Below are 22483 nucleotides of genomic sequence, written 5' to 3'. Positions count from 1 at the left end.
TCTCTCTCTCTCTCTCTCTCTCTCTCTCTCTTTCTCTCTCTCTCTCTCTCTCTCACACACACACACACACACAGTTTTCAGACAAAGCATTCCTACCTTTGGGACAAATGTCCTGTAACATGCCTGAGTTGAGAGTGCAGTCACTCACTCACAGACCTTTCTATAAACCTTATTTACACATGTTGCTAGCTGGAAACCCAATGCAATTGCACATGGGGTAGAGTTGGAGCTGCTCATGATGCATATGGCGCCTACACCAGTATACCAGTTGCTTTACAAAATATGTGATAACAGATTACTTACAACGCAGCTTCCCTAATATGGATTTCAGTGATATCCAAAATAGGAGAGTTTCCTTTGTTGATGTCAACTTTGCTACAATGAAAGATGCACTTCTTGCTTGCTACTTTGTGTTAGGATGAAAGATTTCAGTGATATCCAAAATAGGAGAGTTTCCTTTGTTGATGTCAACTTTGCTACAATGAAAGATGCACTTCTTGCTTGCTACTTTGTGTTAGGATGAAAGTAAATTTACAAATTCTGAAACAAGGAGAGCCAGAGGTTTCAACATTCCAATAAGTTGGTAATAAAAATTCAGCATTTTGGGGGCACACTGGTACATTGTTTGATTGGGGGTGTGGCTCAGTGGTAGAACATATGCTTTGTGCACAGAAGGTCCTAGGTTCAATGCCCAGCATAGCCCGTTAGGGATACTATGAAGCCAGGCAACTTAAATATATAACAGCATATACTAAGCATTAAGATCAGAAAAGTTGGGTGGCAATGGAATAATTATTCATGGATTCTACCCCTCTAGATGAAATAATATGGAATACAGAGAAAGGTCTAACCTTATAAAGTTTAATCCTTTTTTAGGTAACACTTTATGTATATAGGATAAGAAAAGAGAACTACTTGCACCTAGTAGTTCTCCAATTTCATCATTTCTGGGGCAGAAATGGTTTATACCAGGTAACGCAGTTAACGTATTATATATGGAGAAAAAACAATCTAACAAGGATTAGCAATATAACATCTAAAGGCCAAGTTATGGAAAAATCTCAACTGCAAGTCAAGAGCACGGATAAAATACTTTTTTTTCAATATTTACAAATAAAACATGTAATGAATACTCCAGAAATCAAAAAGAACCTAAGAAAAGATCTTACTGTCTTTGAAAAATTAATAAAGGAGAATAAAAACAAATAAGGGAGAGATATCTATACTATAGAAACTCTTAAATCAAAACCAATTTTTTTTTGGGGGGGAAACTTCCGTATCAATCCAAATGGCAAAAAGAGTATGATAATATTATGGAAGTGCAGTGGGAAAAAATGGACATCAGATGTTTCCTTTACAATAGCTATAAATATAAGGACTCAATTCTTTAAAATAATGACCAGATGGTATATGACCCCTCTACACCACATACATTTACGTATTGATCCACACTGTTGGAAAGAATGTGGACAGATCAGCTCATTTTCCCACTATTGTCCTAAGGAATGTCCTAAGATTTAGACATTTTGGAGGAAAATATTGGAAAATATAAAGTGTATTACTGAACACATAGTTCTGCTATGTTCTGAATTTTTTTTACAATTATGGGAAAATAAAAACATACCCAAACTGAGTAAAGAATTAGTTGCAATATTAATGATGGCAGCTAAGATGACAATAGTTCATCAGTGGAAATCTAAAGTAATTTCCACAATTAGTCAATGGCTAAACAACACATGGGAATACCTCATCATGGAGAAGATCTCAGACCAAATATTAATGTCAGAGAATCCAGAACATCAATCTATGTTTTTGGAATAGTGGTTCCCTTTTCTAGAATTTGTCAAAGGAGATCAAAAGGAAAAAAAGGATGATCCCTACCAAATATAGAATGTTGGCAATATATTAACTGTATGAATGTACATTATATTGCTAGAAGTTTCATCAAGTTTAAGATTGTTGTTACAATATGTATTATGTAAACTTCATAAAATAAAAAGTTATATAAAAAAAGAAAGAATACCAGGTAGTAGATAACATAAAAGGCCTCTATCAGAAATCCCAAAGACCCAATTCAAGTCAGAGTAGACAATACTGACCTTGATAAACCAATGGGTCCACTAGCATAAGGCAATTTCATGTGTGTTCATGTGGGCCCAGTTAGGCAGCAGACTATGGATCTACACAACCAGTAGGATTTCCAAAGCAAGGGGAAGCATCGTAATACCTAGAATGATACACCAGGACCCAAGCCATAAACCACTGGCTGAAATGCAAAAACTCCAAAGGAAGCTATTTGTGGATTGTAATTTATATAAGACTACACAGCAGGCATGACACCTTCTGACCACCAATGTGATAAGATGACCAATCAAGTGGTATTCACTCCAACTAAGATCCATGATTGTCCCCCCCCCCAGTCCTCTGTCCCTTATGCCCACATCCCTGCAACTACCACAGTCTACAAAGCAGCAGTTCTAAGGTTGTTTTAAAAAACAAAAGCCATATCTTGTAACATCTTTTATTGAGACCAACTAAAATAGCACAAGGAGCTGTGGTGGCTCAAGTGGTTAAGACGCTGAACTGCAGGCTGTGGAAGGTCGGTAGTTCAGCAGTTTGAGACCCGAGTGTGCCGCATGACGGAGTGAGCTCCCGTCTCTAGTTCCAGCTCCTGCCAACCTAGCAGTTCGAAAGCAAGAAATTGCAAGTAGATAAATAGGTACCACTTCAGTGGGAAGGTAACATCATTCCATGCGCCTTGGTGTTTAGTCATGTTGGCCACATGACCACGGAAATGTCTTCGGACAGCGCTGGCTCTTCGGCTTTGAGACGGAGATGAGCACCGCAACCCTAGAGTCGGATTCGACTGGCTTTCGAGCAAGGGAACCTTTACCTTTAAAATAGCACCTTTAGATAGCCTTAGAAGTAGGTATTGCATGGGTTTGGGGATTTGGATTGTTACTTTGGACTAACATATCTACATGCAGCCTAGAACTGCTTTAAATCCAATAGGTTGCCAAAAAAGAATGCTTATCATGTGGGGGAGGCAACAGCATGGCAACATGCAGTGTCAGTTCATCACCCTGTCAAGAAAGAGAAAAATGTGCAACTCCCTCCCCCTTTCATTTTCAAGAAAATGTCAAACTGCAATCTATAGCCCTATTTAATATTTTCTTCATCCAAGTTAGCTCTTAGAATTTTCTGGGGTTTGTAGAAGTATTATTTCAGTGATGAGTGCATGGCAAAAGAGATGACATCATTCCTTCTCGTTCCTCAGCAGTGAATGAAATTAAAGTCAGGAAGCAGGTGACAGTACTAAGAGTGACCGGGTCCGATTGGAAGTGATACAGGCATTGCACCAGCCTCTGCCCAGAACTGCTACCACACACATCCAGGCATCCTTGTGCTCCAATGTCCATATTGTAAAAGAGTTGCACACAAGTAGCACCTACAGATTTTAGGCCTTCATGCCAGGCACAGTCAAAGCAGCCAAACTGTTGCCTGACATACCAAATGACATTCTTCAACAAAGCAGCTAATGCAGTGGGTTGGGTATGCATCTTGTGCTTCAGAAAACACCACTGCCATCCCCACTCAAGGAGGCAAGCCAGGTGGGAAACTGGATATGTGAGCTTTATTAAGCTGTGCATTATCATGATGTGTTGGATATGTGGCTTCATGATTAGGTGTGTTAATAACATGGGACAGGCATAAGCTTTGGATATATTTGCTTATATGCTCAGCATTCCCATGATATAAAAGGAGACTAATACTTTTTTTTAAAAGGTGCTTGTGATTAAGATATCTACCATGGACTAGGCCAGAGCTCCCAATATGATGCCTATGGGCCCTATGTGGCCCACGGGTACTTTCCCTCGTGCCCACTTGGCTTTTTAGAAAGTAGGAAGGACTTGTTATTAGCTGCCCTCATTCAAACGAAAAGTTTTGCTATAGCTACAATAGCAGCCACAACCACTGAAAGATCAGGAGGGCTGGTAAGGAAGCGGTGGTGCAGGCAGTTAAACACCTGTTATAACAACAAGTGAACAGCCATTACGGCTGTTCGAGACCCACCGTGGCCAGGGTGAGCTCCCGGCCCTAGTCCCAGCTCCTGTCCACCCAGCGGTTTGAAAGCGTGTAAAACGCAAGTAGATAAAATGGGTACCTGCCCCTAGGTGGCAGGGGAAACCCCTCCTCCTTACGAGGACGTGTGGCAGGAGCGGCAGCGGCAATGGCAGCGGCGGCAGAGTTGGCTCTGGCGACCCAGCGTGCGCAAGGCTGGACAGAGGCGGAGTCGTGGTGCACGGTGGCGTGGCGACGCAGTGGAGCCTGCAGGACGGAGCACCGGGTGAAGCCCACCGGAAGGAGCCGCAGATTAAGACCTGTTCCGGGCGCCAGGAAGTGAAGCGCCGAAGAGCTGCCAGGGACTGAACAACAAGCCGAGCCAGGAACTGAATAGCAACTGAGCCCGCGGCCGGGGTGCTGGTAGGTTATCACCCCTCATACAAATAATGTGGCCCTAAGGGATAAACAGCTGTGTAAACCGCTCAAAGACCCTTCGGGGTCAGAGCGGTATATACGTCGAAAATTAAATAAATAAATAAAAAATAAGCAACCAGGCTTTCCTCAGAAGGTGTGCAGATCTATTCCCCCTTTAGGCTTTCATTCCTTATACTCCCCCTTTCTCCTTTCCTTTCCCTTATTCCCGTTTTGCAGTTCTTTTGCAAAATAAGGAGGGTCTTATCACGCTTGGCTCCACCTCCTGTGACAGCCATTTTGGCTCCACTACCTCTTCTGAAAATTACCAAGCTGCCCACAGACTCAAAAGGGTTGGGGACCCTGGACTAGACATTGTACTGGGGGCTAATAAATGTTTCTTAGAACATTTTCTACATGTTTAATTCTTTGACTACATACTTCATGGGTGAGGCTTGATTTATACTCTGTGTTTTGGCTCAGTTTCTTGAGTTACCTACACTTCCTACTTTTGCATGAGTTTTCTGTTATGAGTTCACTGAATCATTGGAACCACTCTCAGCTTCAGTAGAATGAGTCGACATTTTCTTGAATGTCTTTAAATGCTTAACTCTTTAATACGCTCTACATACTGTGCTATACACATGATTTTATGCACAATCTGTGCTCACACTATGAGTGTGAGGGAGCACGAAAAATTTCACCTCACTTAGGATCATAAGCTGGGCATGTCCTTCTCGGATGACCTGTGCAGGGAGAGGCTTAACAATGTCACTTGGAGGGGCTAATACTAAGGGCTCCCACACCCAGAAGAGAGTCACAAAGCCTTGTGACAAGCAATTAAACCCCAGGGAGCCTAATACACAGGAGAGGTTACCCCCAAGAACACACTTGTGCTGCTGTAGAGAGCTCTAATTTCTCACTGCCACCCACAGAGCTAACCTTGATGAGAAAGCCCTTGGTGCTGGTACTCAGTGACTCCCCCTGAATGCTTCTGAAAAATGGATGCAGCATTATCTCCAACGGAGTTGTCTCAGTAACCTAGTTCATTGTTTGTGATATAGAAATTTCAAAGAATTCCAGCTGCTACTCAATGGCTTCCTCTCCTCCCATCCAGGCCCAGCCTTATCTATACAGTGCTGGAAATGGGGCGCAGCAGCTCAAACTGCGCACTGATCTCTGTGCTGGTCTATCCATTTATTGAGAACATTTTAATGCTGCCTCTCCACGAGCCTGCCTGAGGTAGCTTACCACATAAAAATAATAAAAACAGAATATTATAGAATATTAATTAAAATCCAGCCTTTAAAAGCCCCAGCCCGACATAAAAACAAAGATGATAAAAATGGACCACAGACAACTTAAAACAACAGTTTCCAGGCTAAAGTAGTGGTTTATTTTTAAAAACCCTTAATTAAGAGCCTGGGTGAGCAAAACATTTTGGGCTGACACTTAAAAGAAAGCAACACAGGTGCCAGGCAAGCCTCAAGGGGAAGGGCATACCACAAGTGAGGTCCCACTACTGAAAAAGCCCTGTCTCTGGTTGCCACCTGCCTTGCCTCTGACGGAGGAGGCATGGAGAGCAGGACGTGAGACAGATCTTAACTGATGGGCTGGACAATTTGGCAGGAGGCAATCCTTCCAAGTACCCTGGCCCCATGCTATTTAGGGCTTTAAAGGTAATGACCAGCACTCTGAGATTTGCCCAGAAACAAATGGGCAGCCAGTGCAGCTCTTTCATCCCTGAAGTGATATGATCCCTGTATCCTGCCTCTGACAACATACTCACAAAAGTGCCACCGCATGTCTTGTCTGAGGCTAAGATAACTGAAGATGCTACACAAAACGACTAGCCCTACTGTCAATCAACCCCTTCTCCAGCAAGCACCAGAAAGGCTCTATCCCTATCAGGACATGAACCTCTGTAGAAAACAGTCCACAATCTCCGGACTCTTTCTGTAGCTGGAAGCAATGCCTCAGGGGGGGAAATACCCTCCTATGTACATTATGCTGTTTATGAAATAGTCACAAGAATAGCTACAGAAGCCTGTGACTTCTTTACAGCAGTTACGCATTTGACTGTCAAGCTAGTTTGTATTGAAGTGCATTGTTCCAATCCCTTACAAGGATATAGATCTGTTTATGGCCATTTATGTCTGTAACATACATGCATACGACCTGGTGTATATAACTAGCAATACTGCCTCATGACCTAAATTGCATTGTGTGAGCAAATCAGGGTGGAATTCGCTTCTGGCGCCCCCCGTGCGCATCCCCCTCCCCCTGTGCATTGCCCCCCTCACTTGGGTGCTGCCGCAGGTGGCCAGAGGATTTCTGCACTTCTGCTGCCTCACCCAGCTGCCCAGCGCCTTTCACAGCCCCTGCCAGTGGAGCCTCCCACGGGCTGGCAGGTCACAGGAATGGGCTGTGCTGGTTAGGGGGGCTTTTGGTGGGGCGGGCGGGTGCAGTTTGGCACCCCTAAGGGCCGGCCCGCTCTAGGCAAATGCCTAGTTCGCCTAGTGAGCGAGCCAGCCCTGGCAATACTGCCTCATGACCTAAATTGTATTGTGTGAGCAAATCAGGGTGGAATTCGAGTCAGACCTACACAGCAACTAAAATTAAAGCCATCAAAACTATACTGCAAACTGCAGCTACTGTCATCAAGCAACTTCTCAGCTATGGACAGGAACTGGGGAGAGGTGACTGAGGAATCCTGGAAGTCAAGGCACCTATGGGAGAAGGCTAGTAGTGCAGAGATGGGGACATTAAACCAAAGGCCTGAAAGCCTAGACTAACAAGTTCTCTCCTCGGCTTTGCCTCTCAGAGCACATTCAGCCCTGTCTGCAAGGTAAGTTGGGATCCCCTGGTGACAGGCAGCCAGGAGCTAATTAATGCTCATTAATCCACATGGCTCCTGCAGGGACTGGTCCTGGGAGCACTTAGTCAATGTTTACAGCTTGGCTTTACAGCTTTCAGTCAATGACCCTCACAGTCTCACATGTGGGAGTGGAGTGAAATGCGTATGTGTTTCCCACAGTCCTGACGATTTTAGGAAGAGGCTCCAGCAAACCAGAGCGAAGGGCTGGGAGCTAAGTAGAGCAGTGGCTTCTGAGGCCCAAGTCACGCTGCTGTGCTACCACCGGGGCATCATGTCGTCAACGATTCAGCAGCTAGTTTTATGGAAGGGCCACTTTGAGGGATGAGCCCCCTCTGACCCTCAAACGTGGGCTGCCACCAGGTTCTATCACCATAGCCACCTCTACCTATGTATCGTGCTGATTTAAAAGTGTATACCTTACCCTGCTACAATCAGAGTGGCTTTTAACCCATCATAGGAGACATTCAAAGAGCCTTGGGGACCCTATTTGGGTGGAAAGACAACATAAAAATATTTGACACAAATAGATAAAACGAACCACTCCAAAAATTTCAGAGTTTTAAACAGGAGAAATACCGCAGTACATTGCTACTTCTGTATTGCTAAGTCTTCAGAAACATCCATTTTATATAAACTATGAATAGTCAAACTGCTATTACTAGCATCCAAGCTCATATACCTCTCTCCTCTCTAGGATGGCAACCAAGAGAGCTGGCAGAGGGGAAAGGCAGATTTGGTCCTGGAGCCCCCAGGTGCTAATCCACAGGCTAGGCTCCAAAAGAACCTTAAGCTGCATTGGGATGATGTTTCCAGTCTCATTCCGCTTAAAACAAAGAGAGCTGGTGTGCATCAGGCACCAAGTGCCTTTTTCCTCCCACTGCCTCCTCTCTCCGTCCCACAGTGGGAAGTGAATGCATTGCTTAGCTGGAAACTTGATTAGGACTTTTTCCAAATTCTCTGAGCCCCTGACCGAATTAAACTGGAACTCTTCTCCCCAGCTTGGCTCCAACCAATTATCACCATAATCATGTCTGTGCCCAGTTATCATATCAATTAGCTGCAGCCTTAGCAGAAAGGTGGAGGTGTCTATAGATGAGAAGATGGCTGTGGAAGAGAAAGTGATGGATTGGGGGGAGGTGGGAAAATTGGTAAGAAAGAGAGAATGAAGAGTGATCATGAATGAACAAAAGCTATTTTTTGTTTCCTTAGAATTAGCTATCATATTGGCCTTTAATTGTAAATCACTGCTAAAATACACTTGCCACTAGAAAGGTAGGACTTAATCCATAGCACCACGGAGCATCTGTCTTATACACTTATACACAATAGGCTATCTTAGGCTCTCATCATACTCATTAATAGAATATTAGCATGGAACATATACTATGTTAAATACACTGAAAGCAGTTTAGTTATCTACAGAGGCTGCACCACTTATTATAATGTTTAAAATGGTTCAGGTGACTTTTAAAAGTGACAGGGCATAAGCATTCAAGGCAAACATAAAAACTTTAAGACAAAGTTACATCTCTGAACCAGGGTTGGTACAGTGAAGCAAAGTCTTCCCTTAAACAAAGGAGCAGGTTAACCAAAATAGAGGCTAAATTAATTGGATTATAAATGGTAGCTTTGCTGGAGACATCAGATGATACCCACCCCCACCTCTCTACCCAGAAAAGGGTACAACACATTTTTATGGTTTTTATTTTTTTCCTTCTATATCAAAATGTAGGAGCTTTTTTTTAACAGCCTCTACCTTTCACATTTTTTATTTTTTACTTTGAATACCTCTGCATGAAGAGTTTTTGAAAGATCACCCTCTGATTCTTGAGCATTAGTTAGTCCAATAAAAGGAATCACCTCACTAGTTTTATACATTTTTATTCTGAGAGATCAACACAGTTGCTAAGAGTTTGAAGTACAAAGGAAACCTTTTTAAAACACTTTGTTTTCCTCCGGAGGTAAACTAGATACCTGGCATAATTGATTAAAATCTTAGTTACACTGGACATTCGTAAAGACACATTGATTCAGAAATGCATTTCCTCTCATCCCTGAAGAGTTCAAACCAGCACTGGAGGGGGCCTGGAACCTATCTTATTTTTAAGTATTAATTTTAAGGTGGAGTGCCATTCTCATAAGGCCCTCTTAACTACAGGCATGATTGGGGTACTACGGAAGAGCAGAGTTATTGCCAGTCATCCAATTTATCCAGCTGCAGACCGCCTGAGAGAGGCCTCTAAGAAGCACATAGAAGCCACTTTGACCTCCTCCATAAGCTTCACAGCCATCACATACTGGGAGGGAATCTTCTGTTACTGTGTCCGAACAGGTCTTTGGCAGAGAAACTCTTCCACTGCTCAAACACCATTTATGTCTACTCGTTTCAGCCATCCCAGCCCAGGAGGAGAGCTGAAGGAATGCTACAGTGGGGTTTTGCCACTTACTGGAGTACCAGGTACACCAAAATTTCTTCCATTCCTGAACACAGTTGGCTGAGTCTGCAATTAATCCTCTTTACTAGTTCTGAAATACAGCCACCTAAGAAAGGGGTAATTTCATTCTTTTCCAAACCCACCATGTAATTTTCAATGATAAAATCACTATAAGTTTAAAGGGAATTCCACATCGCACTGTAATTATGTGTTGCATAATGCATTAGGGTGAGACGATTGCTTCCTTCAGGATAGGAACTGAAGTCCAGAGATCTTGAAATCACAGTCACTCTACAGAACAATGCAAAAAGCTATTGATGAGATCTCAGTTTCTGAAGATGTCGGCAAAAAGCAATATATTTGTTAAAAGTTACTTTAGATAGCTTTCTGCCTTCCTGTTCCTACTAATCCATTGTCCCATTAACTTTGGGTTGATGACTCAGGAGCCTGCACAACCCTCTGAATATGATGTATGATGGCCAAGACAATATGACTCATTACCTGTTTCCAAGACTGGTGGGCTCCCTTTCTTTCTAGGCCCCAAGCAATGGGCACATCTGTTATGTTCAGCTGTTAAAATGAACATAATCAATTTCCCATAGAAAGTCAGAAGTGAAACTGGGACAGGCAACAGCCCTTTCTCATATACTGCAGGTTGCAAGAACTAGGATACTTTAACCATACTGCCCAATAGGCTGGAAGAAGCTCAAGCTAGACAGTGGCCCAGTCCAAACACAATAATCAAACTGTGGTTTAGTTACTGTTTCCTCCCTCTTCCCTTTGCAGGCTCTGATTCTCTCCCTTATTAGGGCAAGCCATGGTGTGCTGTGACATCTAAATGAAGCAAAGTATATGGGACAGGTTCCTGGAACTAGATATCACCCCAAATAATTCCTGTCACTTTCCCATCTGCCTAACTGTCCCAGGGAATTCCAGCAGAAGAATATTTGAGAAGACAGAATCTAGACCTGGGTATAACTCCCCCACCCCCGCCCCGATCAACATAAATGAGGGATGAGGTGCACTCACAGGGACAAGAGGGTTTACTTTTAGAACTTGAACAAAAACAAAGTTTATTTAGGAAAGAAGCACAGATTGAAGTAAATATAAACAGTGGACAGAGAGAAGTGGAATGGCAGTTTTAAACAGTATACGCCAAAGAAAAAAACCTTTTCTAGGAAGGCTGTTGCTCTGTTATGTTCTTCTTCTGTTACAAATATACACAGCATCTTGCTGTAACTCTGGAACCCTCTCTCAGTTCCTGTACAGCTCTAATATCAAGACACTGTCCTAACCCCCTGCTCTTATTAAGCTAACCCTTTCACCACGCTCTCCCAGCCTCCACCCTTCAAATCTAATTGTCAAAAACCTAAAACTCACTCCTGCTCACTCACTCCTGCTCCTATTGGCTGGTGGAACCCTGCTCTCATTGGCTTCTCTATAGCTGGGTGGTTTTTTTTCCCTGCTCTCTCTGTCACAGTAGGGTTTACTCAAACCATAGTTAGCCTTCAAACCAGAATTGGAAAACCACTGGAAACCTTAGTTTCCAGTTCTAATGCAGAGGGAAAAACTATAGTTTGTGTAAACTATAGATTGCCTGGTTTGGACGTCACAGCAACTAATGTTTCGCCTGATCCAGGAAGAAAGGGGTGGGATGTAGAGTACACAAGGAAGAAAAAACAAGGAATGGGGAGGACAAGAGTACACTAGAGGACAACCATTCACTATAACCAAACCCTGGTCTGGCCATAACATATGAACCAGTTCATGGATGCACACGCCCCTTCCTAAATTCTAAGGCTGCAGCACAACAGTTTCTAGGGTCATTTTTTGGTCAGCAATGACTTTGAAGAGCACATGTATTCCACTCCCTAAAACTACTGAATCAATCCCTTGCTACTACTCTAGGAGGGTCCGTTACCACTAGGGGTAAAGCCAAACCGAACCCCCCCCCAAAAAAGGTATTCAACATACCGAATCAGTTTCTCTGATCTGATTCGGCTGCTGAATACTGAATGCCAAAAAAATGGGGGTTTTGGCATTGCCAAATACAGGCTCTGGGAGGCTTTAAACGTTAAAGGGCTCGATATACCTTCTTTTCCCTGCCGTTCTTGTTTCTTTCCCGTCCTTTTATACTGCAGAGATCCTCAGATTGACCAGAATCCTGATGGGTTTGGACACTGACTGCCACGGTGGCACTGGTTCTGGTGGAACATTGCACTGATTCTGCTGCTGGCCTTGCAAACATGCCCCCTCAGTTTATACTGCAGAGATCCTCAGATTGACCTGAATCCTGATGGGTTTGGACACTGACTGCCACGGTGGCACTGGTTCTGGTGGAACATTGCACTGATTCTGCTGCTGGCCTTGCAAACATGCCCCCTCAGCTTATACTGCAGAGATCCTCAGATTGACCTGAATCCTGATGGGTTTGGACACTGACTGCCACGGTGGCACTGGTTCTGGTGGAACATTGCACTGATTCTGCTGCTGGCCTTGCAAACATGCCCCCTCAGCTTATACTGCAGAGATTCTCAGATTTGACTTAAGTCCTGTTGGGTTTGGGCATTGACTACCACAGTGGCACTGACTGCCACAGTGGCACTGGTTCTGATGGGCACACTGCACTGGTTCTGCTGCTGGCCTTGCAAACATGCCCTCACTTAGTGCAGAGATTCTCAGGGAGACACTGCCACCTGCCTTTTCCCCCTTCCATAGGAAACAATGGAGGATTGGGGGCACCCTCTTTGGGTGCCCCTAAAATTGGACCCCCTGGTCCAATATTTTCCAAAATTGGGGGTTCTTTTGTGGAGAGGCTCCAGCAGCTACAGTACAAATTTGGTGCCTCTATCTCAAACCCCCTCCCCCCGGCCCACTGAATATTCATTAGACGATTTTTGCCATTGACTACAATGGCCCCATAAATCCAATGACTCTTACAAGAGAGCAGCTGTGGAGATATGAAGACTTGTTAGACGACCAAAATAAATTAATGCAGCAAGACAAACCTAAGGAAAAAGGCATCTATTTGAACTGGTGGGAAAGGGCACAATTGGATTCTAGATATGTAAAAGATAAAGCCGGCTGCGGTCACACGCAACATTAGCCACGCAAGAGATACGGAAGACAGGCGGAGTTTCCGGTCGCGATCTCACCAGCACATCTGGGAAGCATAGCGCTTCCGTGGCACAACCGAGGCTTCCTGCCGAAAAAGCACAGCAAAAACCTAGTACCTCGGAGGTACTAGTTTCCGGAAACTGCGGGGCAAGGCCGGGCGTCTGATTGCGTTTCCGGTGGCATCCGGCGCCCGCCCATGTCCCCTTGCGGAAAAGGGGTTTTTTCCCCCCAAGTCTCCGTGCATGCGCATTCGTAGTGTACACAAAAAAATAAAACCAGTTCGCCTCATCGCGCGCTTCTTCATTGAGCGCAGGCGTGTGTTGTGATCAGCACCTCTCCCTACCCACGGAAGCTCCACAGTACCTCCACAGAACCTCCACAGTAGGTCTGATCACTTTACTGCATGTTAGTTTGCCCCGGGGCAAACAGCCACACTTCTCCTCCGCAGTTTCCTGCCCGTGTGACCGGGGCCGCCATTGGCTTTTGTGAAACACCAGTAGAATTGGATAAGATTGCGTTATGCTCTAATGGGAGGTATATAAAACTATTTTATATGTTGTTATTAGACACGAAAATGCAAGATGAAGTTGTTAAAGATTCAATGATTAAGTGGGCACAAAATATAAGGCATAATATACAAACAGAACAATGGTCTGAGGTATGGAAAGTTAATATAAACTTTACAAAAGCCACTTTGTATAAAGAAAATATATATAAAATGTTTTATAGATGGTATATGACACCTGAAAATGTAGCTAAATGGTATCCAAATATGTCAAATATATGTTGAAAATGTAAATTAAAGACTGTTTCTTTTTCCCATATGTGGTGGACTTGTAAGGTTGTAAAAAATATTGAATATGGATACATGAGGTATTACAAAAAATGTTAGGTACAAGTATACAGTTTATACCAGAACTGTTTTTATTAAATATGTTACCACAGAATTACAAGAAACAAGATGTATATATGATTATACAGGTTGTAACAACTGCTAGAATATTGTATGCAAAGTATTGGAAAAAAGAAGAAATGCCAACAAATGAAGAAATAATCTATAAACTTTTGGAAGCAGCAGAAATGGATAGATTGACTTTACAATTACAAGAAAAAGAAGAAGAAATCTTTGAAAGAAACTGGGAGAGACTTTATAAATGGATTGAAAATTGGAAAATTATCAAAGTGACTTTAAATGGTGTATAAGAATTTGATTCGATATTAAAATGCTAATCTAAAAACTGAACCAAGAGTATATGCTCCATTGTTGTTAGTTATTTTTCCTGTTATATGTTTTTCTTTTTTCTGTAGTTGTCTATTTCTATTCTTGTTAAACTAATAAAATCCTATTTTTAAAAAGGATATAATTGAGCTGAATATTTTTGGAAATACTGAATATTTTCGGGTACCAATACAATACCAGTATTGGTATTCAGGTATATTTGGGAATACCGAAAAAATTCGGCTTTATTATATCTAGGGTTGCCAAGTCGCAGCGGGGAATCGTAGGTCTTCACAGAATCCTTGCCACGGGGACAGCGAGATGCGTTGCACCTGCCGTCACCAGGATCTGACGCTACGTGTCGCTCTAACAACGGGGCTCCAAACAGCCCCGTTGCCAGAGCGACGCATAGTGTCATGTCCTGGTGACTGTGGTGCAATGTGTCTTGCCGTCCCCGCAGCAAGGATTCTGCAAAGACATGCAGATCCCCCACCGTGATTTGGCGAGATTTGGCAGGCCTAATTATATGTGAATCCAAAAAAATGAATTTTTCCCTGCACACCCCTAATTACCATTCTCCTTCTCCCTCCTCTTCTTTGCTTGCAAAAAGCCTCCCCAAAGAGACTCCAAAGAGAGTAGAAAAGTCTAACAACCTGGTTTCAACACTTTCACTCTACAGAGGCCTCACCAGTCTCCCATCCTTCCATTATCATTATGGCTTCCACCAGGTCAGTTTTAACTCAGCCTTACCAGGTGTGTTTTAAACCTCATCATCACAGCTAGGCAAGAAGCAATTTTAAATCTGCATGCATGATAATCAACACATGCAAATGAGCAATGGTATGTTTCCTTTTTTCTCTCTGGATGAAATAACCTTAACTAATCATCCTTTGGCAGGAAATAACTTTTTCCTTGCCTGAACACAGTGCATGGAGAACACAGAATAGGGTTAATCGGCTAGACTACATACTGTACCAGCAGCTCAGGCTGGGATGGTATGCCCTGTGATAACAGGAAACAAGGGTGTTTCATAGGACACTAAAAGCACCTTTGAGCTTCTCATGCTGTGTGTGTACGCATGGATGAATGCTGTTAATATAGCATAAAAGTGCTAGAGAAGTCTTATTAAATCTAATATACATTCTAGCAGATGTAGATATTGCACCTGAAGTGTTAACATGGCAAAATGCAAAAAACAATTTAAGTATCACATGAAAATCTCCAGTGGTGAAAAATCCAAAGGGGTAAATTGTCAGATTCCCACAGGAATCAATTTGTCCAGATAGTGAGTTGTTGACATTAAAATACATTGATGCTATTGAAGCCCTTCTGCAGGAAACCAGTTAGTAAGAACCGCCCTCACCACTCTGATAAACTAGGTGTTACTGGTTAAGGGTTACTGGTTACTGCTGCCCCTTCGACCACAGCAAAGGGCTGAAAGGATATGATAACAAACTAATGAGAACTGGGACACAGACAGGGCATCAGCGAGCACTGACAAAGACAGAGGTCCAGGTTATAGATCTGAACACGTCCCCCCTCCCAGGATAAAGTGTTGGTGTGGACAGTAGGGCGGTCTTAGCCAATAGGCAAAAGAGGCAGCTGCCCCAAGCCCCACCCTCCTGACACAGACAGAGGAAGAAAGAAGATAAAAAGTGCAGATTCTCACTGCTGCTACCACTCAAACCCAACCTATCTAGAGCTTGGGCCACCTACTGATTGTGGCAGCCAGTTGTACCCACCCTATCTGGGACTCTGGCAGCTGGCTCAGCTGTGGCTGTTTGTTCCAGACCATCCAGAGATGGTACCTGCCTGCCTCACAGGGTGCAGTGGATACTAGTTGCTTGGCCCCAGCAGGGTGGGTCAGTAGGGATTCCCTGGTATGGGGGGGGAATGGCTGTGATTCCGGTGCCCCATCTCACCCCCAGGGCCCCAGAATCACAAAGATCATCTATGGTGGATAGTCCAACTCATACATACCTGCCCAACTCAGCTGTTGATGGCTGTGCTAGTTCACGCAGGGGATGTTTTAAATTATGAATCAGGACAGAGTCTTAGGTGGCCCAAGAAAGTAGAACTGGTTTGCCAGAGAGGGGAAATAACCACCACCACTACAAGGATATGTCAGGACAGCTTGTTTCTACATTTGGGTGATTTATCACACAGAAGTGGCAAATTCTAAGTTTGGGCATCCTTGATTTCAACCTCTTCTCTTTGTAATGGACCTATAGCAGGCTCTGAATCTAAAAAAAGATGAGGCCTTGATTATCAAAGCTCCCGGGCAATGAAACGGAGAATCCCACTTATTCAGTGCCTTTCCTACAATAAGAAAGATTTCTCTAGAGGAGTGTGATACTGGCTACTGTTCTCTTGAAGGAAGGTGATAAAGGTTTGTGAACAGTACTGAGAGACATTGGGGTGTGGGAATTTGAAGCCTGCTGAGTCAGTGGTTGAAATCAACAAGGGAATACAGAAAGGGGAGATTATGGGATGGCTAGATCTAAGATGCCTGTAGCAAAAGCCAGATAGGAGAGGCTGAGCTTTGCTCTTCCTTCCCTCCCATTTGGCTGCACCACCCCAAGTAGAATCCAAGCAGACTGCCATATCCCCAATCGCTCCCCAGCATGTTGCTTCTAATCCCCAGGCAGTGGCTGAGACTGGGCGGAAGGGAGGGCTCATTTGCCATGCTGGTCACAAAAGGGTAGGTGACTAAAGAAACAATGTGTGTCTGTGTGAGTGGCTGAGGCAGATGCATATAGGACAAAACATGGATGGATGAGTACATTTTAACATGTATGTATATATGCAAGCATGTCGGTACATATATGAACAGATGAGGTATTACACACACACACACACACAGTGCTACTGCAGGAGGTCCTTGGGGAAACAGTTCCCCCCCACACTGTATGCAGGTAAGGCAGCTTCAAAAACTGGCTGCAGACTCCCACATGCTCCCTGGCTAAATACTAACCATTAATGTTTTTTAAAACCTATATACATAAGCTTATTAGCCACCCACAAATTCGAGGATTTGGGTGGAGAGGAAATTCCCCCCCCCCCGCCCCGTGGCTTGCAGCCCATAGTCTGTCTGCACAGTAAACCATCGTATGCCAGACAACCTCTCCAGCAATCCTGGAAATTCAGACTTCTTAATTCTAAGGAAATACTTGGTGGATTGCAAATGGCTACAATCACTTTGGGAATATGGTTTCCACATCCAACATGATCGGGGCACGGAGGGAATTTTTTTTTTTATCACACCAGTGATTCTGGTAGACACACATACATACCAGTTTGATGTAGTGGTTTAGAACCAGGCTTGATTCCCCACTCCTCCACTTGAACCTGCTGGATGACCTTGGGCAAGCCATAGTTCTGTCAGAGGAGTTCTTGAAAAAGAGCAGTTTCTGTCAGAGCTCTCTCGGCCCCACCTGCCTCACAGGGTGTCTGTTGTGGGGAGGGGAAGGGAAAGGAGTTTGTAAGTTGCTCTGAGACTCCCTTGGGTAATGAAGGGTGGGGTATAAATCCAATCTCTTCTTCTTCTTCCCTTTGGCTTAGGTGCTGGTGAGGTTTCTAAGGCAAGGTTGTGACTATGTAGGGAGATGTTGTTTAGATATGGCTGAAGAGCTCCTGGCTCAGAGGAATTTTACGCTTCAATGTTATTCTTTAAAATACAATGATTCTGGCTTTGGGCAAATACCACAGGTTCACATAAGCAAAGGTCCTGTTCGAGACTGTGCACATACCCACAAAAGCTGCACCACAAATGTAAGCAGCTAACTAAATCCAACTAATCAGCCCAGTTCCCATTTATTTCAAAGGAATTATGCTGATTCACCAAAGAATCCAATTTTATCAGCTCCCGCAAGAAGAAGCCATTTAGAAGAAGAGACTCGATTTATACCCTGCCCTTCACTACCCAAAGGAGTTTCAGAGTGGTTTACAATCCATTTCCCTGCCCCTCCCCACAACAGACACCCTGTGAGGTAGGTGGGGCTGAGAGAGCTCTCTCAAGAACTTCTATTGAGAGAACAGTTCTGAAAGAACTTGTAACTGACCCAAGGTCACACCAGCAGCTACATGCGGAGGACTGGGGAATCAAACCTGGTTCTCCCAGATTAGAGTCTATGTTCATAACCACTACACCAAACTGGAACCCTGATCTATTGGCACAAAAACCTCAAGGTTGCAAAAAGGAGAGCAGGCCATACAGATTGCATTACAGCTACAAATAAAATGGAGGCAGAATGGATGCGCATATTTGGTGCAAGAAGCCATTCTGCTATCTGTCCCAGGTTCCTTTATAAACCAGGTTTGCACAGCATGCTGCTGACCCCCAGGGCATATGAGCATTAAGCAAACAGTTGACTTTTGGAACTTCCTTCTTTCCAAGTAGAGGAATTCCCTGAGAATCCATGCTGGACATTCTTTTTATGAAACTGGGTAAACAGCATCCTCAGAAACGGACTCATTTCCCATCATTCAAGTATTTATCTGGGATTTCAAAGAGTAACTAGAGAGAAATAACATTAATGGAAACAACAGTGAAGATTACAATATTCACAGAAAGATCTTCAAAAGACTGAAAAGCTTCTCTGGCTCTGGAAATAAGCTTGGTGCTGAAAGGAGATATTGTTTGAAAGCAACTGATGTCCATGCAATTACCACCTGCCTCCAAAGCACTTAATACTTCATGTACTGGAGACAGGATACTAACCTAGCTGGATCTGTTAATCTAATGTAGGAGAAGGAGTGTGCCTGTTAAATCCCTTTTGTCCTACAGTGTTGGCAAGTATATGGCGATCCCCTTTGCTAGTAGTAAACTGAACCCTGCATGTATTTAGTACCTGCTATGGCTTCATACCCCAACCATGAAAGTTGCTGGATGCAGCCCCAGCCTATGACAGTTCCATGAACTCAAAGAGCAGGGTTACTTGCCACACCCCTCCACGGATGTGCTTCCATTAACACTAACATGAGAAATGAAGGATCTCAATTTATTTAACCATTTCCCTATGTGTACCTGCTGCTTACACCGGAGTTGATAGATATGAAAGTGTTGGGACTATCATCTGAATTTCAGCTGCACCCAGGTTCTCTTTCCAGTAGGTGCCCTAATTTCACAGTGAAATTTTTATCTCAAGAAATATATCGTCTCAGCAGATGGAAAGGGAAGAGGAGATTCTCTGCCTGGTCTCCTATCAGTCTTAGCACCACACACCATAAGTCCTCACAGTTCCAAGGCTCAGCATTTGTAATTTTAGCAATATGGAAGATGATTTCCTAAACTAGGATTGGCTTCCTGCCCATTCTACAGAAAACCTTAAGGGATGCAGGCAAGTCGTACCATCATCAAGTATGGGGGAACAGGGTTTACAGAGACAATCAATGACAAAACAACATACAATGAAGAAAGGCTTGAGGGCCTAAGATGGCAAAGGAAAAGTATAAAGCCAAGTCTTTCTTACTATTTTTGGAGCAGCTGGGAATTATGATCTCAGTTCCCATTCTCCTAAACCAGATGTTTATTGCCCACTTAGTGCTTGGGGCTTTTCTGCGCAGCTCCTATAAAGTATCTCAAAAAACCACATACATACACTCAATACACAATGCTCAGGAGCTAAACCTGTTTTCAATATCAAGGCTTAAAGGCACCTCTAAGGAAAGCTGAAGTCAATGGTCTTAGAAGGGTGTAACTGTACTTAGAACTGCACAGTTAGTTCTGCATCCTGTGAAGAAATAATACAGAGAAACTGTATTATAAGCAGTGTGTCTTTCTTTCCCCCCAGAGGGATTACAACCATCTTAAACATGTTTGAGGTTAGAGGGCAAAACTTCCAAGGGTGATGACTTTCAGGTAGACTTGAATCACAGTGCCTGTGACTTTTAAGCACTGACAGAACTCAGTAATTCTGGTTCCCATGTATCCAGTCAAACAGGCCACATTTCTTTCTTAGAACTGAGAATAAAACCAGTGAAAACACTCATTCAACAAAAGGGGAACGAAAGGAATAAAAGGGAGTGGGATAATATTGGAATCTCTTTGTTTCTCAGTATCTGGCCTCCTGATTATTCTACTGCAGATACAATTCAAAAGCTTCTAAACCCTCTCCTCCTTCCTTACTACTACCCCAGAGATGACTGAACAGTAGTGGACCAGTACCTCATCTTACCAGTGCTACATGGGACAAAGCTGCACAGACATCTGATACACAACACTGTTAGATTTATTTTTGTCTCTCTTTATACTCTTTTTCCTTTCTCTTTTTTATTCTGTTTGGTTGCTGGATTTTGAGGGCTTCCCCCCATTTAAAACAAACAAACAAATAAATAAATAAAAAGATTTACATGATCAGAAGCTTGGAGGATGCTTCCTTATGGATCCCACCAATGACCTCCCCCTTTTTTATGCTCAAAGATGCAGCATAGGAAAAACAGAAGGGGGGGGGGAGATTCATACCACAATGCAAATCTTTCATTCATGGAACAAGACTGCCTGTGTTCTTCAAATGCCAAAATGAGATAGTTTCATAAAGCAAGGCCAAATCCTATCTTCTGCATACCAACAATTTCTTTTAACAAACCTCATCCTCTGTTTTTCCAAAGCAATTATTGTTTTACACCTTTTGATTTCCCCACATTACCCAAGCTAACCAATACATTAAAAGATGTGGGGGAGCATTAGACCATTCATTTACTGTTTGTAATCAGAAATAATCAGGAAATTGGAAGGTATGGAGGGCTTTATTCAATATAAATTAGGGAGAAGAAGAAAAGGAGAACAGAGTGATTACTAGCAGATTCTTTATTTGATCATCCATTCCCCCTTCATCCATGTGTTTATTTTTAACCTATATTTTGCTCTTTCTGTCCATCCACTGCCCCCCTTGCTGATAATTCCATGTCCACATGCACACACCCACACACTACACAGTGCCCAGGGGCATAACCTGTTTTCAATATCATCACACACAAGCCCCCTGTCTATTCCTCTCCTTTTCCTATGGTGTAAAGAACATTCTCACCTCAAGCTCCAGCTGACTACACTATCCTGCCATAAGCCTGGACCTGTTCAAACCCCACCTCCTTACCTCCCACCCCCTGAAGAATTTAAAATCAAAATGGTTTGCAACAAATCAATCTCCCTGCTTCTCTACCACCCTAGTTTGGGAGCTGGTTGTTTTAAACCAGGGTATTTCTAGAACCCAATTCCCCTTTGCTTCTCCCACAGTGTGGTTTGATGCAGAGACATTCATTTAAAGGTGCTCAGTCAGTTTCCTCTGGACTATCCCCTGGGCCAGTCTGCACACAAGCACAGGCTTGGTCCAGAGTAGGAGCAGAACTGAGATCAGACTCCAGATGTTGCAGGATCGGATCCTCATACACATCTTCTGCTCAGTGGACCCACCAAGCGCCCCAAAGGATGGCTTTGTTTCGGAAGGACCCGGCCCGAGGTGAAGTAAGGGGCACATCAGCCCGCCCCCAGAGTGATGAGTTCGGCCGCGGGGGCGGAGACCAGGGTGGGCATCGAGGGTGGTGGATGGCACAGCCCAAGAGCCATCACAATAAGCCCATGCGCACCCCCCCCCTTTTCTGATTAACCATTCCGCCTGCATCCTCCTCCCATCTTGAAACTGTACGTGGGGGGAAAGATTTGCGATTCTGTGTGGATGCCCACCACCTCCACCCCCCCTCCTCCTCCAAAGCCTGCCTGTTACATAAAAACACGTATCAGGGAAATGGGGGGGGGGCGCGTTACGGGGGCAGCTGCCGCGATCTTGTCCTAGTTCCGGCTATTTTTTTCCTGCAGCAAAATTGACCAAAGAGGGGGAGGGCGAGGATAGCACCAGAGACAAATTTCGAGAAACAGCCCTACCCTCCTCTTTGTGCATTACGGTATTTTGAGGATTTCTTTCCCCCCCTTTCTCGCACACTCAGATATATATAAAAGCGACGGCCGGGGGGGGGGATATATATAAAAGCGACGGCCGGGGGGTCAGTAACGGCGGCGAGGGGCAAGATATTCTTTTTGCAGATGGCTTTGTCTCGGGTACAAGCAGAGACCGTGGGGAGGGCAGGCGGCCGCCTCATCCGTATGGGAAAAAGACCCTCATTTGCAGAGCCTTTGCAAACCGGATCACAAAATCCCCGGAGAAAATACATGGGGGCGGGGGGCGACAGAGAGGAAATGGCCCCTTCCTCCTAGCCTCGCAGTCCAGTCAGCAACAGCCCCCCCCCCTCCCGTTTAAGTCTCGATGGCGCAAAGAAAGCCTGTCTGTGAGACACGCTAATCCAAACCCAGGTCCACCAGCACACAAACCACCGCTGGGGCGGTGATGGGGGGGGGGGGGGGGA

This window comes from Gekko japonicus, unplaced genomic scaffold, assembly GCF_001447785.1.
Source record: "Gekko japonicus isolate JY-2015 unplaced genomic scaffold, Gekko_japonicus_V1.1 scaffold1356, whole genome shotgun sequence".
In the NCBI taxonomy this organism is placed as follows: domain Eukaryota; kingdom Metazoa; phylum Chordata; class Lepidosauria; order Squamata; family Gekkonidae; genus Gekko; species Gekko japonicus.
This window is presented reverse-complemented; position numbering follows the sequence as displayed.